General features: G+C 45.9%; 1 long non-coding RNA gene across 2 annotated transcripts; it reads left to right on the top strand.

Moving 5' to 3' along the window:
• Positions 1-1,914: 1,914 nt before the first annotated feature.
• Positions 1,915-5,764, top strand: LOC125508028. 2 transcript variants are annotated; one of them, XR_007283181.1, is made up of 4 exons: positions 1,915-2,317; positions 3,519-3,579; positions 3,728-3,852; positions 5,228-5,764. It is a non-coding gene; the product is annotated as an uncharacterized LOC125508028 (long non-coding RNA). The 2 variants fall into 2 exon arrangements; XR_007283180.1 differs by lacking the exon at positions 3,519-3,579 and having other exon boundaries at positions 1,922-2,317.
• The last annotated feature ends 18,779 nt before the right edge of the window (positions 5,765-24,543 follow it).

Below are 24,543 nucleotides of genomic sequence, written 5' to 3'. Positions count from 1 at the left end.
TCATTGAAATCATCATGCCTAGCTAGGGGCGTTAAACGATAGCGCTTGTTGGGAGGCAACCCAATTTTATTTTCGTTTCTTACTTTTTGTTCCTGTTTAGTAATAAATAATTCATCTAGACTCTGTTTATATGTGGTTTATGCTTTTAATTAGTGTTTGTGCCAAGTAGAACCATTGGGAAGACTTGGGGAAAGTCTTGTTGATCTTGCTGTAAAAAACAGAAACTTTAGCGCTCACGAGAATTGCTGCCATTTTTTGTTGGAGAGTGATATTTAGTTAATTCTTTTTGAAGATGATTAATAGATAAATTCCTCAAGTCCATCAATTTATTTTAGAATTTTTTGGGTGCCAGAAGTTTGCGTTAGTTACAGATTAGTACAGACTGTTCTGTTTTTGACAGATTCTGTTTTTTCATGTGTTGTTTACTTATTTTGATGAATCTATGGCTAGTAAAACAGTTTATAAACCATAGATAAGTTGGAATACAGTAGGTTTAACACCAATATAAATAAAGAATGAGTTCATTACAGTACCTTGAAGTGGTGTTTTGTTTTCTTTCGCTAAAGGAGCTTACGAGTTTTCTGTTAAGTTTTGTGTTGTGAAGTTTCATGTTTTGGGTAAAGATTCGGTGGACTATGGAATAAGGAGTGGTAAGAGTCTAAGCTTGTGGATGCCCAAGGCACCTCAAGGTAATATGTAAGGACAACCAAAAGCCTAAGCTTGGGGATGCCTCGGAAGGCATCCCCTCTTTCGTCTTCGTTCATCGGCAACTTTACTTGGAGCTATATTTTTATTCGCCACATGATATGTGTTTTGCTTGGAGCGTAATTTTATTTTATTTTGTTTTGCTTGCTGTTTGAATAAAATACCAAGATCTGAAATTCTTAAATGTTAGAGAGTTTTCACATAGTTGCATAATTATTCGACTACTCATTGATCTTCACTTCTATCTTTCAGAGTAGTTTGTCATTTGCTCTAGTGCTTCACTTATATCCTTCTAGAGCACGGTGGTGGTTTTATTTTATTGAAATAACTAGCGGGTCCACCCGCACAAATTGCGCGGCTAGAATGATTTATTTAAAATAAATGATATTATTATTATCATTATTATTACTCATGTATACTTGCATTTCTTTATTCGACATTGCAACAAAGTTAATTGTTCTCAATTGAGCTCCTCTTTACGCGTTCTCCCGCTTTATATGGTTCTTTGTGAGTTATCGCCAGTACTTTTGTATTGAAGAAATAAGTACCTTCATCTTTTATTTTAGTTTTGTAGCATTTTTATTCTTCATTTTTTGAACTACATGGTTGTAATCCATCAGGGAGTACAAAATATTGTAAGTAATAGTAGTTGTTTTGTCCAAGAAAAAGTTATTTCCTGCGAAATATATTCTATAGTTTTTTTTCAAAATATATTCTGTAGTTTTTATTACGAAATACAGTATCTTTTGTAGCTTTTTTGAGGGACAATATATTCTATAGCTAATACTATACCCAAAATATATTCATTTTCACTCCACAGAAGTTACAGTTGCCTATCGCGAAGCCCTAGAAGCTGAATTGTGTGTTTGCATGAAGGGTTTGTCATTTGCTATCCAGAGGAGTGTCCTGCCTATCATGATCGAGATGGATTACATTGTTGTAGTGAAGCTGATACAGGCTAAGGAGGTGGACAGATCTGTTTACGCGTCGCTTATTAAGGAGATCCATTACCTTATGTCTTTTCGTGATTCTTATATTACTCATATCAATCATAGTCAAAATAACGTTAATGATAGTCTAACTAAGTTTGCTCGTCTAGAAGGCAGAACCATGACTTAATAGGTTCAGGGCCTTTAGAGGCATTGGAGTTTGCAGTGTTTGATTGTATGGACCTTGTGTATATTATTTCACCTGAAAAAAAACGTGCTACCATCCCAGCACACGTGTACAACCTTGTTTTCCTTACAGAATTTACATCTCTTCTTTGAGAGGGTAAATCCCCTTTTCTCTCCTCTGGCAGCTCTGAGAGGGGAATGGGGAAGGGAGCGGCTTCACCAAATCTTGAGGCCTGCCCATGGATCACCAAAGCAAATCTGGGAAGGAGATTCTTTTGGAGTCTAGATCTGACCGAGTGCTCCAGCCGCACGCGGACTCTGCGGCGCCCAGCAGCGAGACCGCATCTCGCCGTTGCTGATCTGCAGAGGCAAAAGCGGTCACCGGGAGGCCACGGGAGAGTATAAGAGATTGCTCTCCTGTTCGTGGCGCTGGGACCATGAGCTATGTCGTCTGATTGAACGACCAGCTTGTTCCTTGCCGTCCGTGGCAGAGATGGGTAGGGATAAGTATATGAATGTCTTATACTACTCTCCATCCTCCTCCTCCTCTGTCCTAGCAGTATATATGTACTTTATTAGTTGTAAATGTTAAGTAATTCAGAGGTAACATTGAGTTACTTGTCATTGATGTGTATTGCATTTTTTAGGGAATGAAACTTATATTATTTTGTTTTTGATATTCTGTCCAATTTTGATTGTTGTCTATTCAACACATCCGTAGCAATTATATGAAGTTTTCTATATTAAAAGGTAAATCCATTGTATCCATCTACTACGTATGCCAATCTTTGTTATGCTCATTGTCTTCTCTGCACTTGTTAACATGTATATACATGAGAGGTGTCAGAAAATGGTAATCTGCATTAGCATGTAATTGATCTCTTTGCATTTGTAGAGTCAAACACGGAGGAAAGTTGTGGGATCTCTCTGCATTTTTGTGAGAGTTTGGATTTGTTTGGAGAGATTGCATCTCTACATTTTTGTGGGGAGGATTGTGGAGTTTGGCCATGTTTGGTTATTGAGAGATTTTACCCTGTACGTGCCAATTTTTTTTATTATGGGATGGTTTGATCGCTTGTGGGATGGTCCAGCCTGTTTTTTTAGAGTTGATGTCCAGCTTATTGGGATCGTGAGATTGAGTGTAGAGGTCCGAACTTGTTACGATCTCACGTCCGAGAAATTTACCCTGCTTGCAACATTATGGGTCCAATTTGTTGTGATCTCATGTTACGGGGCCACCTTGTTTATAAATATCTAACGGTTGTACTTTGTTGATTGGAAATAAGAACACATAATTAAAGGCCGGATGTTTCTAATTGTTGTGGGATTTTTTAAGCTAATTATCTTTATTCTGGTGAACCGGTCAACACGTCCGAGAAATTTTACCTTGGGTAGGGATAAGTATATCAATGTCTTACTACTCTCCCATCCTCATCCTCTCTCCTAGCAGTATATATGCAATTTATTAGTTGATTTACTTAGTTGATATAAATGTTAAGTGATTCAGAGGTAACGTTGAGTTACTTAGTTATTTTGTTAAATTACAATTTAGATGATAACCTCGTACATTCTGTTGTTATTCATGTAACTGAGTATCATTTATAGGATATAAATTATAGAGTAATTTTACTTGTCATTGATGTGTATTACATTTTTTAGGGAATGAGACTTATATTTTTTATTTGATATTTTGTCCAGTTTTGATTATTGTCTCTTGAACACATCCGTAGCAATTATATGAAGTTTTGTATATTAAAAGGTAAATCCATTGGATCCATCTACTATGTATAAGCCAATCTTTGTTATGCTGATTGTCTTCTATATGCCTGTTAACATGTATATACATGATAGCGGTGTCAGAAAATGGTAATCTGCATTAGAATTGATCGATCTCTTTCCATTTGTAGGGAGTCAAACGCGAAGGCAAGTTGTGGGCTTCCTAGTTGCTACTGCTTTTGGCTTCCACCTATGTAATGTGTGCTACAACTTTGCATCATTCCTACATCCCTCCACATCGGCTTATTCTTCATAGGTATGTTTCCCCTGTCTAGTTGGATAAAAGTATGTTATTTTTATTTGTTGTTACCATATTAGCAAGTTATATTACTGATATGTGTATTAAACCAAAGCAAGACGGGTTACATTTGTTAGATGAAATTTAGTTCATGTGTCTTGATTGATGTGCAAAGAATCGCACCTATTATAGGCGATGCCCATAGTACTGGAACTTTTCTCATGGCCGTCTTCAACTCAAAGTATGTAGGAAAAAGAGTGTTTACCAAGAACATGAAACTCACAAAAGTGCATATCTGATAGCCCTAATTGTATCGACTGATTTGAAGTATTATTTCTCTATCTCAATAACGTAAATGGTTTGCCTTACTTTCAACATATTTATTATGTACCCTCTAGCGCTTCTTCAGATTTTCCATCTGACGAGTCCAACAACTTTTCCATATCATAGTGCAGAGTAAATATAATTCTCCCTTCGATCCATATCAATTGTCGCTGACTTAGCACAACTTTGTACAGTGACAATTAAAATGGATCATAGGGAGTAGGAAATTTCATATTCAAGTCAGTAGAATATGCTTACTGGGTTGTTATAATTTCTGTATATAACCGCAACCGTTGCAGTAAATATACTTGTCAGTCTCCTTTGTATTTAGTTTGCGACAATCACCACATGACCATTGGATATTTTCTAGTAACAGATCTATTATAGCTATGGTCGTTAAAGTGAAATCCTAAAAGTTTTGCCCAAAAGCTCAAAGTTAGCAATCTAAAGATGTTGAGAGACGTAAATAATTAAAATATGGCTCCATTATAACTGATATGACTCAAAAATAAACATGCGTCATGATTCATTAGTTGATAAATAAGAGTGAAAGATAGTGTTCCATACCTGTCAAGAAGTTTCGAGTTTTGGCTCTATCTAGATTTGTATATATTATTGTGGCACTGGTTAACTTTACGACCCTATGAAATCAATGACAAATCTATTAGATTTTTGTTTCTTTGTAAATAACAGAGGATCTTATAACATAATTGGACTTACTTTTGGACTTAATTACTTTGCAGTTAGAAATATTAACAGACAAAAATACAATTTGCATGTTTGTTTAAAATAGTAGAACAATCTATAATTAAATATGATGATTAAAGTTTTTTGTCTATCAAAGTCATAAGGAGGCTCATGAGTTGGTCGGTTGTATGGTTGATAGAATCCCATATTCTCACTACTCTCACTTGAATGTTCTAGTTTGTGTTTTTGTTGCTCAATAAGCTTCTTGCACGCCATAGTGTTTTGACAGCAAAAGGATTCGAAAATTGTTAGTTGGTTATGTATGAAGCTTTTATCCCCATATAAGTGAACTAATTAACATTTACAAACCTTCTTGATTCAGATGAGAGGTTGTTGGGACCTCAGCAGGTCGGTCTTGACTTCATTGGGCATCGAGTTGCACGATGATGTCGCAACTTTGGATGAATATCGATGTTCGTATGACATCGTGTCCAGAATCACATGCTTCAATTTGTAGCACCCTGACTATGCTTAACGGCTTGGATAATTCCAGTGGAATGGCTGTAGGGTTACCTCCTCCTCGTCGCCTCGGCCACCGTCACTTCTTTGGAGCTTGCATCCACGCCCATCATGTGTTAGCTGTTCGGGGCCCTCTGTCATATTCGTATATGTGATGTAGGTCATTCTCTCTCCCTCGGCAAGCCTAGCTTTCTTTGCTACTGTTGGTCTCCAGCGGTGAGACTTCATCCTTGATCAGGTCATCTTCCCAAGGATTTAAGGAAAGCCTCTATATCATAGACTATATTAACTGAGATGATTAGGTTCCTGTGCTAGGAGCCAAAGTGATTGTTCCTCCACCGCCTACATGTAATCTGATTGAGCGATCAATGATATTAAAACAAGTACTTACTTATAATGACGTGACGTGGTTCTGTGCGTGCCTATTTTTTCTTCCTTTAATGAGGTTATCTGGTTCTGTACATGTCTACTTTTTTCTTTTGCAAACGGAATTATTGTATCGTCCCTGCATACATGGTTTGGCGTACGGGTCCGTTAGTCCGTTCGGACCTTAACTTTAGTACTCGTTGCCTTATATACGCATATACACATGACAACCCAATATGTTGGTACAAACATATTAAATATGAGTTACATAAAAACTTTTAATCTAAGCCGTTATTATTCTCACCAAACGGTGCAAATAATATTAGCATATGTGGACAAACGTAATAGCTTGTTTACCTCTTGTTTTAATTATATAATAGGTACTCTTGTTTTAATTATATAATAGATAGATTGATCTCTCATGCTTCACTTATATTATTTTGAGAGTCCTTTAGAACAGCATGGTAATTTGCTTTTGATATACTAAAAAACTTTCATATAAGTGCATTGAATACTAAGAGAAATTTGATACTTGATGATTGTTTTGAGACATGGAAATAGTGATATTAAAGTTGTGCTAGTTGAGTAGTTGTGAATTTGAGAAATACTTGTGTTTAAGTTTGCAAGTCCCGTAGCATGCATGTATGGTAAACGTTGTGTAACAAACTTGAAACAAGAGGTGTTATTTGATTGTCTTCCTTATGAGTGGCGGTCGGGGACGAGCGATGGTCTTTTCCTACGAATCTATCCCCCTAGGAGCATGCGCGTAATACTTGGTTTTTGATGACTTGTAGATTTTTGCAATAAGTATGTGAGTTCTTTATGACTAATGTTGAGTCAATGGATTGTACGCACTCTCACCCTTCCATCATTGCTAGCCTCTTCGGTACCGTCCATTGCCCTTTCTCACCTTGAGAGTTGGTGCAAACCTCGCTGGTGCATCTAAACCCCGTGTTATGATACGCTCTATCACACATAAACCTCCTTATATCTTTCTAAAAACAGCCACTATACCTACCTATTATGGCATTTCCATAGCCATTCCAAGATATATTTCCATGCAACTTTCCACCGTTCCGTTCATCATGACACACATCATCATTGTCATATTGCCTTGCATGATCATGTAGTTGACATCGTATTTGTGGCAAGGCCACCATGCATAATTTATCATACATGTCACTTTTGATTCATTGCCCATCCCGGTACACCGCCGGAAGCATTCATATAGAGTCATACTTTGTTCTAGTATCGAGTTGTAATCTTTGAGTTGTAAATAAATAGAAGTGTGATGATCATCATTAATAGAGCATTGTCCCAAAAAAAGGGGAAAGGCCAAAAAAAAGAAAGGCCAAATAAAAAAAGGGACAATGCTACTATCCTTTTTTCTACACTTGTGATTCAAAGTAGCACCATGATCTTCATGATAGAGTGTCTCTTGTTTTGTCACTTTCATACTAGTGGGAAATTTTCATTATAGAACTTGGCTTGTATATTCCAACAATGGGCTTCCTCAAATGCCCTAGGTTTTCGTGAGCAAGCAAGTTGGATGCACACCCACTTTATTTATTTTGTTGAGCTTTCATACATTTATAGCTCTAGTGCATCCGTTGCATGGCAATCCCTACTCCTTGCATTGACATCAATTGATGGGCATCTCCCTAGCCCATTGATTAGCCGCATCGATGTGAGACTTTTTACTTTTTGTCTTCTCCAAATAACCCCCATCATTATATTCTATTCCACCCATAGTGCTATATCCACCGCTCACGCTTATGTATTGCATTAAAGTAGAAAAAAGTTTGAGATTACTAAAGTATCAAACAATTGCTTGGCTTATCATCGGGGTTGTGCATGATGAGAGCATTCTTGTGTGACGAAAAGGGAGCATGACCAAACTATATGATTTTGTAGGGATGAACTTTCTTTGGCCATGTTATTTTGAGAAGACATGGTTGTTTAGTTAGTATGCTTGAAGCATTATTATTTTTATGTCAATATTAAACTTTTTTCTTGAATCTTATGGATCTAAACATTCATGCCAAAATAAAGAGAATTACTTAGAGAAATATGTTAGGTAGAATTCCACATCAAAAATTCTGTTTTTATCATTTACCTACTCGAGGACGAGCAGGAATTAAGCTTGGGGATGCTGATACGTCTCCAACGTACCTATAATTTTTTATTGTTCCATGCTATTATATTATCTATTTTGGATGTTTATGGGCTTTATTATGCACTTTTATATTATTTTTGGGACTAACCTATTAACCCAGAACCCAGTGCCACTTTCTGTTTTTTCCTTGTTTTAGAGTATCGCAGAAAAGGAAAATCAAACAGAGTCCAATTGACCTGAAACTTTACGGAACTTATTTTTGGACCAGAAGAAGCCCACAGAGTATCGGAGATGGACTAGGAGAGTCCCGGGCTGCCCACGGGGGTGGGGGCGCGCCCCCTGCCTCGTGGACAGCCCGGAGATCCACCGACGTACTTCCTCCTCCTATATATATCCATATACCCTAAAAACTTCGGGGAGCATAATAGATCGGGAGTTCCGCCGCCAGAAGCCTCCGTAGCCACCGAAAACCAATCTAGACCCGTTCCGGCACCCTGCCGGAGGGAGAATCTCTCTCCGGTGGCCATCTTCATCATCTCGGCGCTCTCCATGACGAGGAGGGAGTAGTCCACCCTCGGGCTGAGGGTATCTACCAGTAGCTAAGTGTTTGATCTCTCTCTCTCTCTCTCTCTCGTGTTCTTGAGGTGGTACGATCTTGATGTATCGCGAGCTTTGCTATTATAGTTGGATCTTATGATGTTTCTCCCCCTCTACTCTCTTGTAATGGATTGAGTTTTCCCTTTGAAGTTATCTTATGGGATTGAGTCTTTATGGATTTGAGAACACTTGATGTATGTCTTGCGTGGGATACCCGTGGTGACAATGGGGTATTCTATTGATCCACTTGAAGTATGTTTTGGTGATCAACTTGCGGGTTCCGCCCATGAACCTATGCATAGGGGTTGGCACACGTTTTCGTCTTGACTCTCCGGTAGAATCTTTGGGGCACTCTTTGAAGTTCTTTGTGTTGGTTTGAATAGATGAATCTAAGATTGTGTGATGCATATCGTATAATCATACCCATGGATACTTGAGGTGACATTGGAGTATCTAGGTGACATTAGGGTTTTGGTTGATTTGTGTCTTAAGGTGTTATTCTAGTACGAACTCTATGATAGATCTAACGGAAAGAATAGCTTCATGTTATTTTACTACGGACTCTTGAATAGATCGATCAGAAAGGATAACTTTGAGGTGGTTTCGTACCCTACCATAATATCTTTGTTTGTTCTCCGCTATTAGTGACTTTGGAGTGACTCTTTGTTGCATGTTGAGGGATAGTTATATGATCCAATTATGTTATTATTGTTGAGGGAACTTGCACTAGTGAAAGTATGAACCCTAGGCCTTGTTTCAACGCATTGCAATACCATTTGTGCTCACTTTTATCATTAGTTACCTTGCTGTTTTTATATTTTCAGATTACAAAAACCTTTATCTACCATCCATATACCACTTGTATCACCATCTCTTCGCCGAACTAGTGCACCTATACAATTTACCATTGTATTGGGTGTGTTGGGGACACAAGAGACTCTTTGTTATTTGGTTGCAGGGTTGCTTGAGAGCGACCATATTCATCCTATGCCTCCTACGGATTGATAAACCTTAGTCATCCACTTGAGGGAAATTTGCTACTGTCCTACAAACCTCTGCACTTGGAGGCCCAACAACGTCTACAAGAAGAAGGTTGTGTAGTACAAATCAGTGCATTACCGAGAGGGCCCAGAGATACCTCTCCGATACTCGGAGTGACAAATCCTAATATCGATCTATGCCAACCCAACAAACACATTCGGAGACACCTGTAGAGCATCTTTATAATCACCCAGTTACGTTGTGACGTTTGATAGCACACAAGGTGTTGATCCGGTATTCGGGAGTTGCATAATCTCATAGTCAGAGGAATATGTAAAAGTCATGAAGAAAGCAATAGAAATAAAACTTAACGATCATTATGCTATGCTAACGGATGGGTCTTGTCCATCACATCATTCCCCTAATGATGTGACCCCATTCATCAAATGACAACGCATGTCTAGGTTAGGAAACTTAATCATCTTTGATTAACGAACTAGTCTAGTAGAGGCTTACTAGGGACACTGTGTTTTGTCTATGTATCCACACAGGTATTAAGTTTACGGTTAATACAATTCTAGCATGAATAATAAACATTTATCATGATATAAGGAAATATAAATAGAAACTTTATTATTGCCTCTAGGGCATATTTCCTTCAGTTCAAAACATCTTTGAAGTCCCGATTCTAAGCCGTAAACCATGGCACACTAAACTATCGAGTAGTCATCAGCTTTGCTCTGCCAGACGTTCATAACGTCCGGAGTTGCTCCTCCAGCGGGTCTTGCACCTAGCGGTGATTCCACGACATAATTCTTCTGTGCAGCAATAAGGATAACCCTCAAGTTACGGACCCATCCCGTGTAGTTGCTACCATCATCTTTCAACTTAGCTTTCTCTAGGAACGCATTAAAATTCAAGGGAACGGTAGCACGGTCCATTGGTCTACAACAACATAGTTATGCAAAAACTATCACATACCAAGATCATGATAAATTAAACTTCAATTAATCATATTACTTAAGAACTCCCACTTAGATAGACATTCCTCTAGTCATCTAAATGATCACGTGATCCATATCAACTAAACCATGTCCGATCATCACGTGAGATGGAGTAGTTTTCAATGGTGAACATCACTATGTTGATCATATCTACTATATGATTCACGTTCAACCTTTCAGTCTCAGTGTTCTGAGGCCATATATGCCTATGCTAGGCTCGTCCAGTTTAACCCGAGTATTCTGCACATGCAAAACTGGCTTGCACCCATTGTATGTGAACGTAGAGCTTATCACACACGAGCATCACGTGGTGTCTTGGCACGACGAACTGTAGCAACGGTGCATACTCAGGGAGAACACTTATACCTTGAAATTTAGTGAGGGATCATCTTATAATGCTACCGGCGTACTAAGAAAAATAAGATGCATAAAGGATAAACATCACATGCAATCAAAATATGTGACATGATATGGCCATCGTCATCTTGTGCCTTTGATCTCCATCTCCAAAGCAACGTCATGATATCCATCGTAGTATTGTTGTCGTCTCGCCAACTATTGCTTCTACGACTATCGCTACCGCTTAGTGATAACGTAAAGCAATTACATGGCGATTGCATTTCATACAATAAAGCGACAACCATAAGGCTCCTGCCGGTTGCCGATAACTTCTACAAAACATGATCGTCTCATACAACAATTTATATCTCATCACATCTTGACCATATCACATCACAACATTCCCTACAAAAACAAGTTAGACGTCCTCTACTTTGTTGTTGCAAGTTTTACATGGCTGCTACGGGCTTCTATCAAGAACTGTTCTTACCTACGCATCAAAACCACAACGATTTTTCCTCAAGTGTGTTGTATTAACCTTCAACAAGGACCGGCCGTGGTCAAACTTGATTCAACTAAAGTTGGAGAAACAGACACCTGCCAGACACCTGTGTGCGAAGCATGTCGGTAGAACTAGTCTCGTGAACGCGGTCATGTAATGTCGGTCTGGGACGCTTCATCCAACAATAACATTGAATCAAAGTAAGACATTGTTGGTAAGTAGTATGACTTATCGCCCACACTCTTTGTGTTCTACTCGTGCATATATCATCTACGCATAGACCTGGCTCGGATGCCACTGTTGGGGAACGTAGTAATTCAAAAAAAATCCTACAAACACGCAAGATCTATCTAGGAGATGCATAGCAATGAGAGGGGAGAGTGTGTACACGTACCCTCGTAGACCGAAAGGGGAAGCGTTTAGTAACGCGGTTGATGTAGTCGGATGTCCTCACGATCCAACCGATCCAACTACCGAACGTACGACACCTCCGTGTTCAGCACACATTCAGCGCGATGGCGTCCCTCGAGCTCTTGATCCAGTACAGGGTCGAGGGAGAGTTTCGTCAGCACCATGATGTGGTGACGGTGTTGATGATGTGATCCACGCAGGGCTTCACCTAAGCACTACGGCAATATGACCAAGGTGGTAAACTGTGGAGGGGAGCACCGCACACGGCTAAGATAATTGATGTTGTCCTTTGGGTTCCCTCTGCCCACGTATATAAAGGAGGGGGGACGAGGAGGCCGGCCTAGGGGGAGGCGCACCAAGGGGGGAGTCCTAATAGGACTCCAAACCTAGTAGGATTCGCCCCCCTCTTTCCTTCCAACGGAGAGGGGGAAAGGGGAAGGGAGAGAGAGAGAGAAGAAGAGAGGGGGGCCGCGCCCCCTCCCCTTGTCCAATTCAGATTGGGGCAAGGGGGGCGCGCGCCTCCTCCCGTGGCCTGCCTCCTCTCCTCCACTATCGCCCATTAGGCCCATTAACTTTCCCGGGGGTTCCGGCATCCTCCAAGTACATCGAAAAATCCCCGATCTTCTTCAGAACCATTCCGGTGTCCATATATAACCTTCCAATATATCAATCTGTACCTCTCGACCATTTTGAGACTCATCGTCATGTCCGTGATCTCATCCGGGACTGCGAACAAACTTCGGTCACCAAAACACATAACTCATAATACAAATCGTCATCGAGAACTATGTAGACATGACTGAGACACATATCCGATCAATAACCAATAGCGGAACCTGGATGCTCATATTGGCTCCTACATATTCTACGAAGATCTTTATCGGTCAAACCACATAACAACATACGTTATTCCCTTTGTCATTGGTATGTTACTTGCCCAAGATTCGATCGTCGGTATCATCATACCTAGTTCAATCTCGTTACCGGCAATTCTCTTTACTCGTTCCATAATGCATCATCCCGTAACTAACTCATTAGTTACATTGCTTGCAAGGCTTATAGTGATGTGCATTACCGAGAGGGCCCAGAGATACCTCTCCGATACTCTGAGTGACAAATCCTAATCTTGATCTATGCCAACTCAGCAACCACCATCGGAGACACCTGTAGAGCATCTTTACAATCACCCAGTTACGTTGTGAATTTTGATAACACACAAAGTGTTCCTCCGATATTCGGGAGTTGCATAATCTCATAGTCAGAGGAACATGTATAAGTCATGAAGAAAGCAATAGCAATAAAACTAAACGATCATTATGCTAAGCTAATGGATGGGTCTTTTCCATCACATCATTCTCCAATGATGTGATCCCGTTCATCAAATGACAACACATGTCTATGGTCACGAAACTTAACCATCTTTGATTAATGAGCTAGTGAAGTAGAGGCATACTAGGGACACTCTGTTTGTCTATGTATTCACACGTGTACTAGGTTTCCGGTTAATACAATTCTAGCATGAATAATAAACATTTATCATGATATAAGGAAATATAAATAACAACTTTATTATTGCCTTTAGGGCATATTTACTTTATTATCTTGTTACAACAACTTTTCTAGGTTAGAAAATATTCTTGATGACCCACAACCTATTAATGATAGCTTTCCTGATGAACAACTAGCTGCAATAAATGGCTATCATAACACTCCTTGGTATGCTGACTATGCTAATTATATTGTTGCAAAATATATACCACCTAGTTACACATACCAACAAAAGAAAAAATCGTCTATGATTTAAGACATTACTTTTGGGATGACCCATATCTTTATAAAGAAGGAGTAGATGGTATTATTAGACATTGTGTACCTGAGCATGAACCACGACAAATCGTACGGAAATGTCATTCTGAAGCTTATGGAGTACATCATACGGGAGATAGAACTGCTCACAAGGTATTGCAATCTGGTTTTTATTGGCCTACTCTCTTCAAGGATTCCCGCAAGTTTGTTTTATCTTGTGATGAATGTCAAAGAATTGGTAATATTGGTAAGTGTCAAGAAATTCCTATGATTTATTCTCTTGCTGTTGAACCATTTGATGTTTGGGGTTTCGATTACATGGGACATTTTCCTTCCTCTAATGGGTATACACATATTTTGGTTGTTGTTGATTATGTTACTAAGGGGGTAGAAGTTATTCCAACTAGTAGTGCTGATCACAACACCTCTATTAAAATGCTTAAGGAAGTTATTTTCCCAAGGTTTGGAGTCCCTAGATATTTAATGACTAATGGTGGTTCACACTTTATTCATGGTGCTTTCTTTAAAATGCTTGCTAAATATGATATCAACCATAGAATTGCTTCACCTTATCATCCTCGGTCTAGTGGTCAAGTTGAACTTAGCAATAGAGAAATAAAATTAATTTTACAAAAAACTGTCAATAGGTCCCGAAAGAATTGGTCTAAGAAATTAGATGATGCACTTTAGGCTTATAGAACAACTTATAAAAATCCTATGGGTTAGAACATAATGCATATTGGGCAATTAAAGAACTCAACTATAAGTTAGCTCACTAGATGAATGGAGAACCCAAGCCTATGAAAATGCCAAGTTATTTAAAGAAAAAGTTAAAAGGTGGCATGACAAAAGCCTTTTGACATACGCGTCGCATCCCCAAACTTTAAGAAATGGCATCTTAGGTTTCTTGCCAAACCACAACTCATATGGTGTCATCTCAATGGATTTAGACGGTGCCCAATTTAAAGTGAATGCGGCTATCTCTAATGCATAACCCCAAAACGGTAGTGGAAAATCGGTAAGAGACATCATAGAATGCACCATATCCAATAGAGTACGATTACGACGTTTGGACACACCATTACGTTGTGGTGCTCCAGGTGGCGTTGGCTGTGAAACAATTCCATATTGTCTTAAATGCATACCAAACTCGTAACTCAAATATTCACCTCCACGATCAGGCCACAGAAACTTTTTTTCTTGTTACGATGATTCTCCACTTCATTCTGAAATTCCTTGAACTTTTCAAATGTTTCAGACTTGTGTTTCATTAATTAAATATACCCATATCTACTCAAATCATCTATGAAGGTAAGAAAATAATGATATCCACCGCGTGCTTCAACACTCATCGAACCACATACATCGGTATGTATTATTTCCAATAAGTCACTAGCTCACTCCATTGTTCTGGAGGACGGAGTTTTAGTCATCTTGCCCATGAGGCATGGTTCACATCTCTCAAATGATTCGTGATCATGAGATTCCGAAAGTCCATCATCATGGATTTTCTTCATGCGCTTTATACCAGTATGACCTAAGAGGCAGTGCCACAAATATGTTGTACTATCATTATTAACTTTGCATCTTTTGTTATCAATATTATGAATATGTGTATCACTACGATCGAGATTCAACAAGAATAAACCATTCACAAGGGGTGCATGACCATAAAAGATACTCCTTTCGTCCGTTGAAGAGTGTACATTTGGGTTCAAAATTTGTCCACAAAAGAGTGGAGTTCTATCTTCCCAATGCACTTGAAAGTATTTTCTCTCATCACACGGTAATCAAGACCAATAGCATTCTATATATAGTATTCTTAATTTCTACATGCACTTAGCTCATTGGGGGTTGGGTAATTCAAGAGGAGAGTGTCGGCGTCCTGGGAACGGGGGTCCCCAGACTTGCCTGCTTGCGGCCCGCGACGTGGCTGAGCCTGCAGGCCGTACGGCCCATCTTCACCAACAAAGCATCCAAGACCCTCGCGAGGGTCCAAGCCTCGCGAGGCGGACGATGCAAGACCTCCTTGGGAGTGGCCTAGCCAGGCAGGCTCATGAGGAGCGGAGATATCAAGGCGGCGCAAACCTCACGAGACCCTCGTGACGTTAGACGTGACACACGACACCAGGCGGGCGCTAGCGCTCGCAGCGTCCCTGTTTCCTCTTTGGTGCTAAGGAGGCCAACGCAGGCGAAGAGTACCGAGGCATCAGGCAAAGGTTGCTATATTGGTGCAACGAGACCAAGACCAAGAGGACGGCAAGACGGAGGTCATCGTGGAGCCCAAGACGGCGTCACCACAAAGCTTTTCACAGGCGAAGACCACTTTTGTCAGGATAGCTTGTACTAGATGTCCCCCTTCAAATTGGTCCGCCATTGTTGGATCCCTTCCCGCTCGATATTTGGGAAGATGACCAGGGCCAATATAAATAGGACTAGCCACCACCCTAGCAAGGGACGTATCATTCAGACCATCCTCACACACACAAGCTCACCGAGCTCAAGAACACCTCAAGATCAGGAGGCTGTTCTTCCCTTGTACTGTTCATCATTAGCCCTAGCTAGAGGCAATCCACCACCACCACAGTAGAGTAGGGTATTACACCACAACGGTGGTCCGAACCAGTATAAACCTCGTGTCTTTCTGTGTTGCGAGTTCGTCGAGTTCGTCCGCGAGATCTTAGTGAGCTAGGGGCGTAGATCGGTGGGAGGAAAAGACTTCGCGCGCACCCCAGTGTTCGAACCTTAAGGGTTTGCCGGAACCCCACATCCGACATTTGGCGCGCTAGGTAGGGGTGCGCCGTAGCTTCCCTTCCATCAGTCCGTCGCTCCGTCGTCTCCATGGCGGATGCTCGCCGTGCTTGAGCTGAGCGTCGGGCTGCCCTCACCGCCCGTGTCGCTCAGACGGCTCCCGTCGGCGGGCCATATCGCCGTTCTTCGTCCCCCGCCGCCAACGCTGCCACCGGCCTGGCGGGGAACGAGCAGCAGGCGTCCTCGCTGCATCCTTCGGTGCGGCAGGACGGCCGCACCGCCACTCCATCGTTGACCCCTGCCGGTTCTTTGTCTCACGCGCACCGCGCTCCCATGGAGGCACGGGCCGCGCTCCTCGCAGTGAACGAGCTCCTGCGTTACCGCCTCGTCGACGACCTCTACGAGGAGTGGCTCGACCGCGTTGCCGAGCTCGTCCGCGCCGCGGGGGGCTCTCCGGCGCCGTCCCACTCTCTGCCTCCCTCTCAGCCAGCCGCGGGCGACGGGGCTCATGGCGTGCCTCCACTGCCCCAGCCCCAAGACGTCGCCTTGGCACCAAGGCGCGCGGCTCCGCGACGTGATCCGCCGTGCCCGGCGCCCGCGCACGAAGAGAGAAGCTGCCAAGAAATTCCGCAGCCGCGAGAAGCTGCACCTGCGCTCCCCGCGCCACCTCGTCAAGACCGCGCACCACCCACGGCGGTGCAACGCGGACCTCGTCAAGACCAAGCTCCACCACCGAAGCGGGCCCCGGCAACCACGGCTGGCTGCCATGCCTTCACTCCCGAGCTGCGTAGCATCGGCCGGTCGGGAAAGTTCAAGTCAGATCTGCCTCCTCGCTACGACGGTACCGCCGACCCCGTGGAGTTCCCGCAGCTCTATGAGATGAGCATCGAAGCGGCCAACGGCGACGAAAAGGTCATGGCAAACTGGTTTCCCATGGCTCTCAAGGATGGAGCTCGCTCCTGGCTCCTGAACCTGCAGCATGGCTCGATCTCCTCCTGGGACGAGATGCACGACCGCTTCATCACCAACTTCCAGGGCACTCGCGACCACCCACCGGCCACGGGTGACCTACGCCGCATCAAGCAGCAGCCAGGAGAGACCCTCCAGAAGTACATCCAGCACTTCAACAACACCCGCCTCAAGATTCCCAAGGTCACGGACGAGGCCATCATCTCCGCGTTCTCCGATGGCGTCCGTGACGTCAAGATGAAGGAAGAGCTCACCATCCATGAGGAGCTCAGCACATCTCAGGAGCTATTCAACCTGGCGACCAAGTGCGCAAGAGCTGAGGAGGGGCGCCTCTCTCTCCTTGAGCTGCCAGCCGTGGGCGCGAGGAGAAGAAGGCCAAGATCAAGGACGTGAAGCGCAAGGAGGTAGTTGTGCTTGCATCGGAGCCCGACATCCAGCGGGGCAGAGATCAGCCCGAGTCATCCAAGAACGGCCGACCATTCTGCGCCTTCCACAACCTGAACACCCATAACACCAGCGACTGTCAAGAGCTCAGAGCCATACATGAGGGACGCTACGGTCGACGCGCCGAGCGCAACGACCGGGGCTACGGCCACGGAGGAGGATGTGGAGGCGGATGTTGGGACGACCGTGGCCCGCGCCAGGAGTGGCGCGACCGACCTCGTGAGGACCTCTGGCAGGACCAACCTCGTGAGGGCGCCTGGAGGGACCCGCCTCGTGAGGATCGCCCCCAGGGCAACGCCGGTCTTCCCCCGCTGCCGCCACCAAGAAGGAACGAAGACCACCACCAGGACGAGGGGGCTGGGGGCTTCCAGGAGCCGCGCGCGATCGCCTGCATCTTGGGCGGCGCCCAGGCCCCAGCCTCTCAGCGCGTCTTCAAGCAGTTTGCTCGCAAGGTGAACGCGGAGCTCCCCAAGCTCGAGGCCACGCGCCCGCTCAGGTGGTCCCAATGCGCCATCACTTTCAACTCAGCGGATCAACTCAAGTGCGCAGCCACCGCTGGCACCCTCCCTATGATGTGTTCCCCAATCATCATCAATGTGCAGGTCACCAAGACCCTCATCGACGGCGGCGTAGGGCTCAACGTCCTATCCGTCGACACCTTCGACAACCTCCAAGCGTCATATGAGCAGCTCCTGCCCACCAAGCCTTTCTCAGGAGTGACTGACGGCTCCACCACGCCGATAGGGCAGGTCCGCCTGCCTGTCACCTTCGGGGAGTGCAAGAACTACCACACCGAGCTCATCGACTTCGACGTCACGCACATCCGCCTGCCGTACAATGCCATCCTCGGGTATCGGCCCTGGCCAAGTTCATGGCAGCCACTCATCATGGCTACAACGTTCTCAAGATGCCAGGAAGCGGAGGAATCATCACGGTCCTGTGTGAAGAGAGGGATGCGGGGTGCTGCCTCGAGCGCGCCTTTCAAGCCGCTGCAATCGACAACCCCGACAGCAAAAATGAAGGCCCTCTAGAGACCATCCCCAAGAAGAAGCCGTGCCGTGCAGGACCTCAGGAGGACGGCATCGCGGCAGAAGCCACGTCAGGACCAGCGCCCGCTCCAGGGGCGCCTCCCCCCGTCGCATAGGAAGGCACGCTCGGCGCCCTCCTCAGGCAGGGCTCAGGGGCTCTCTTCTGGAGAGCCTCAGACCTTGCCAACCTCATGAGGGAGGCGCTTGGGCACCACTTGGAGGCGTGCTTCGCGGCACGCGGCCCTCAGGAGAGCACAGGGCAAGAAGTGCCCACTACCCAGGAGTTCATCACCAAGACCACCAGGAACTGCAAGAAGCAAGAGCCATGCGCGACGACAGCCGCCCACAAGGCGCAGTTCCACATCCTGGCGAGGATGTTGGGCTGCGTGTCTGCATCGATGTCCCAGGGCTCAACAGGGCCGCATCTCAGGAACGTTTCTAGCCTTCACGTGTGGGCCGCTGCGAGGGCCCGCCGCACAACTATGTTCATATGCCCTTTGGCTTGCCGAGCGTGGCGTTGGCCTATCAGTGCAACATGCGACGTGCCCTGGCGGCTCAGGAAGCTAGGTACCACGCTGTTCTGGAGGAGATGGAGACGGTCTTCAGGGAACCTCTCGAACCCTCGGAGCCTCCCGAGGCTCAGGGTTCTGGCGGCTCATGAGGAGTCATTTCTTCAACGCATGCCTTCAGTTGCACCAACTCTACTTCGTCTACAGAACCAGGTGATATCTTCCAAGCTCGTTTAGCTGGGAGCGCCCCATGGGCTGCATTATTCCCAGGCCGTGTGGGTCCGTCCTTGCGGCATGTACCCCTTTTGCTTATGTCTTTAGCTTACCTTGTTGGGGGCGCCCCTCGGGCTGCATCATCCCCAAGCCGCTCGGGCCGGACCCGGTGGCATGTATCTTCCTACATTTATCCAAGCTGATCTGCTCTCCATGCTTAACGTGCCAACTGCTATCACCTGCTCGATCATCGTCTCCCCCGGGGCATACACACAGGCACGACGCTGATGCATGGGTCCGTCCCTGCCACGCCGACAAATCTGAGCGGTCGAGCTCTGGCTCGCGGCATGCCCCGCGCACATCACCTCACCAGGCCCTCAGTGCCCTCTCCTCATCTAGAGCAACCAGCGGTAGGCTGACAGCTGTAACAGCAAACCATGTTTCTTATTGTGCCTATTCATAGGGACCCCGTGGGAAGGATAGTAGGCGGCACCGCGAGTCTCCTTTTCTCTCGTGCAATTCGCTTGCGCGTTAAAAGGGGGGCTCCTGAGCATCATGACTCAGGAGCTCTTACTAGCTCTCCAGCCCTCACCCCCTGGCCTTAACCACGGCATCACAACCTGGCATACCAGCGGCGGCTGAGCTCGCTCGAGGGCCGGGACCTGAGGATCTAGAGCACTAAGGAGAGCATGAGGGGAGGGAAACTCGTATGGGCCAGCCTAGCTATGCTGCACGAGTAGGCTTGCAGCCCTAGCGCAACGTCAGGAGTCACCACGAGATCAACGAGATAAGTCCCGCACTCAGATTGGCTAAATGTTTGGGCCTAATGGTCACTCATGCCTTGCCGCAGCCCCATTGCGGCCACGTCAACTCCCTTTCTCGCCTTACGATCGTTGCTTGAGCGCTAAGGGGGACCTCCTGAGCATCGCGCCTCAAGGGCTCTTACTGGACCTTGGGCCGCGCACCTCCTGGCCTTGACCATGGCACGTGAACTGGCATACCAGTGACGGCTGTAGCCTACCTGGGGACCGGGACCTGTCGGTGTAGAGCAACAAGCTATCGCGAGGAAAGAAAGGGGGGAACGAGGCTTAACGGGACATGCGTTCACCAAATTCTCATAACAGGGGAGATAAGCACAAAAGACATTATGGACCCTTACATGCCCCCACGGGGTAATTCATGATTCTTCGCAGGAAACAAAAGCCGATACTAAGGGGAATCCTATCTACATCCTCCCGTGGTGGACGCCATCATCAACAGTGGGCCACGGGAGGCCGGCGCCAACCCCATCCAGATCAGCGACGGCTGGATGCCATAGCCCTGCTCCAAGCGCGGTGAGAGCTCGGGGGCACGTAGTTGTCGTCGCTCGTCTCTGGAGTCTCATAGAGCTCAGGAGAGCTGCTGGACTCCCAAGGGCTGCTGCTGCTGGAGTGGCCGCGAGCGGGACGCGCATCAGCCTCACGCTCCTCTCCGGAGCAGCACTCCAGGCAGTGGCCCTCAGCATCGAAGACCTTGAAGAAGAGCGTGGAGACGCCATCGTACTCAAAGTGGATCGCGAGGGCGCCCCTCGCATGGTAGACCCGCGCGATCTCGCCCCAGTCGTGCTTCATGAAGATCTTGCAGGTGGGGACCGCTTCGATCTCTGCACCGGTCGTGGGAGCGCTGTAGTCGGTGTGCTGCAGCCAGAGCTCGAGAGGCCCCCTCGGCAGCATCACGTCGGAGAAGAACCGAGGGAAGCGGATCCAGGAGCCCGAAGGCATCGGCGCCCATAGCACCAACTCGAGCGAGGAGTCTGCGGCGTGAACCCCAGGGGCGACGGCGCGTGTCGCTGTGGCGCGGCGGCCCTGGATGCGGCGTGGGCGGCGCTGCTCGTCACTCCGTCCTCCCAAGCCCTCGTCTTGGGCGTACAAGGGCAGCGGGTACCCTGGAGGAGGCCGCTCGCACCAAGGCCTCGGCACCACCTGCATCGCCGCTTCATCGCGGTGATGGATCGACCTCTTCTTCGGCGGAAGAGGCCCCGGATCATCGCGGGGAGCCTTTCCTTTCTCTTCAGTGGAGAACTTTCTGATGGGCGCCATTGTTGTCAGTAGTGGAGCAAGGAGGAAGAAGCAAGCAAGTGAGGAAGAGATGGGCAACGGGGGCTCCTCCCCCTCCCCATTTATAGCAAGGGAAGGCCAACCGGCATCTCCCACTATCGCAGGTAATGATGGTTTTCCTTGCATGTTGCAGGGACTTGACAAGTCGAGCAGTTGCCGAGGCAACTTGGGGAAGCGGAGACGACCATGTCCAATCATCCACCACACGTCAATCAAGGCCGTAGGCTTTTGGGGCCCACGGTGCTCCGAACTTGGCCCTTGGCTTCGCCACAAAGCCAAGCCCGAGCGCACCTTTGGCCTGGGGGATACTGTAGGCGTCATGGGAACGGGGGTCCCTAGACTTGCCTGCCTGCGGCCCGCAGCGTGGCTGAGCCTGCAGGCCGTACGGCCCATCTTCACCAACAAAGCAGCCAAGAGCTCGCAAGGGTCCAAGCCTCGCGAGGCGGACGATGCAAGACCTCCTCGGGAGTGGCCTAGGCAGGCAGGCTCACGAGGAGCGGAGATATCAAGGCGGGGAAAACCTCACGAGACCCTCGTGACGTGAGCCGTGACGCACGACACCAGGCGGGCACCAGGCGGGCGCCAGCGCGCGCAACGTCCTTGTTTCCTCTTTGGTGCTAAGGAGGCCAGCGCAGGCGAAGAGTACCGAGGCATCAGGCAAAGGTTGCTATATTGGTGCAATGATACCAAGACCAAGAGGACAGCAAGATGGAGGTCATCGTGGAGCCCAAGACAGCGTCACCACATAGCTTTTCGCAGGCGAAGACCACTTTTGTCAGGATAGCTTGTACTAGCTGCCCCCCTTCAAATTGGCTCGCCATTGTTGGCTCCCTTCCCACTTGATATTTGGGAAGAGGACCAGGGCCAATATAAATAGGACTAGCCACCACCCTAGCAAGGGATGGATCATTCAGACCATCCTCACACATACAAGCTCACCGAGCTCAAGAACACCTCTACCTCAGGAGGCTATTCTTCCCTTGTACTGTTCATCATTAGCCCTAGAGGCAATCCACCACCACCACACTGGAGTAGGGTATTACACCACAACGGTGGCCCGAACCAGTATAAACCTCATGTCTTTCTGTGTTGCGAGTTTGTCGAGTTCGTCCGCGAGATCTTAGTGAGCTAGGGGCGTAGATCGGTGGGAGGAAAAGACTTCGCGCGCACCCTAGTGTTCGGACCTTAAGGGTTTGCCAGAACCCCACATCCGACAGAGAGAGATGGTGGCTTGCATCTTCCCAATGCATTTTTTACTCCACTCCATAATTTGTCCTAAAATTTCTAGATGTACACTTTTCACCGGATGGAGAGAGTATTACTCATATAAATAGAACAACAAGTATTCTCTGAGTTAAGTGAATAACCATCTCACAATAAACAATATCCATATATAATGTTCATGCTCAACGCAGGCACCAAATAACAATTATTTAGGTTCAAAACTAATCCCGAAGGTAAATGTAGAGGTAGCATGCCGATGACGATGACATCAACCTTGGAAGCATTTCCGACGTGCGTCATCACCTCGTCCTTAGCCACTCTTCATTCTTGTTTCAAGTTACAAATATTAGCAATTGAACCAGTATCAAATACCCAGGCGCAACTACGAGCACTAGTAAGGTACACATCAATAACATGTATATCACATATACCTTTGTTGATGTTGCTAGCCTTCTTATCTGCCAAGTACTTGGGGCTGTTCCCCTTCCAGTAACCATTCTCCTTAAAGTAGAAACACTCAGTCTCATGTTTTAGTCCAGCCTTGGGTTTCTTCACGGGAGCGGCAACTATCTTTCCATTTCCCTTTATTTCCCTTGTCTTTCTTGAAACAAGTGGTCCTTTTAACCATCAACAGTTGATGCTCCTTACTGATTTCTACCTTCGCAGCCTTAAGCATCGCAAAGAGCTTGGGAATTGTTTTCTCCGTCCCTTTCATATTATAGTTCATCAAAAAGCCCTTATAGTTTGGTGGCAGTGACTGGAGAACTATGTCAATGACCGTGTCATCTGGAAGATTAACTCCCAACTGAGTCAAGCGATTGTGAAACCTAGACATTCTGAATATATTCTCACTAACAGAACTATTCTCCTCCATCTTGTAGCTTAAGAACTTGTTGAAGGTGGCATACCTCTCAACCCGGGCATGAGCTTGAAACACCAATTTCAGCTCCTCGAACATCTCATATGCTTCGTGGTGCTCAAAACTTCTTTGGAGCCCCAGTTCTAAGCCGTAAAGCATGGCACACTGAACTATCGAGTAGTCATCAAAACATGCCTGCCAGACGTTCATAACATCTGCAAGTGAAGCCTTGAGGCGGTGCATCACCAAGTAGTGCATTCAGGACGTAAGCCGTTTCTGCGGCAATGAGGATAATCCTGAAGTTACAGACCCAGTCTGCATAGTTGCTTCCAGCATCTTTGAACTTAGCTTTCTCTAGGAACACATTAAAATTCATGGGAACTACAGCGAGGGCCATTGATCTACAACATAAATTTTGCAAAGGCAATTAAGACTAAGTTCATGATAATTAGTTCAGTTAATCAAATTACTAATGAACTCCCACTTAAATCAACATCCCTCAAGTTGCACTACAAAAAAAAAGACACATCCGTGACATTTTGGGCCTAACAAAAAAAATTATGTCATACTTATGACACTTCTATGATGATAATTGTGACAAAACCCGGTATCATGATAGATGTGGTGGGATCCTACTTCTATGACAAAAAATCATGACAGAAAATGGGCTTTTCATCCTGGGCGGGCCGGAGGCGCAGCTGCATGACATTCTTTGGGCCATCCATGACGGAAAAAATCATGGTAGAAGCAAGGGCGAGGAAAATATCGGGGTGTTCCCCGTTACGGTGGGTGGTCGGGGCCGAGCGATGCATGGAGGTTTGTGCGTTTCTCTCATACATGCACGCGGGTGGGTGCAAGGCGTTGGGCTCTAACTGAACCCGAGCGAGGCATTCGCCTACGGAACCCGAGCGATTGCACTGCAGGCTACAAGTTACTGAACCCGAGCGATTGATCGATGGTTGTT

This window comes from Triticum urartu, chromosome 5 (assembly GCF_003073215.2).
Source record: "Triticum urartu cultivar G1812 chromosome 5, Tu2.1, whole genome shotgun sequence".
Classification (NCBI taxonomy): Eukaryota; Viridiplantae; Streptophyta; class Magnoliopsida; order Poales; family Poaceae; genus Triticum; species Triticum urartu.
Note: the sequence above shows the minus strand (reverse complement) of the source record. Positions and strands in the feature narration are given on the sequence as shown.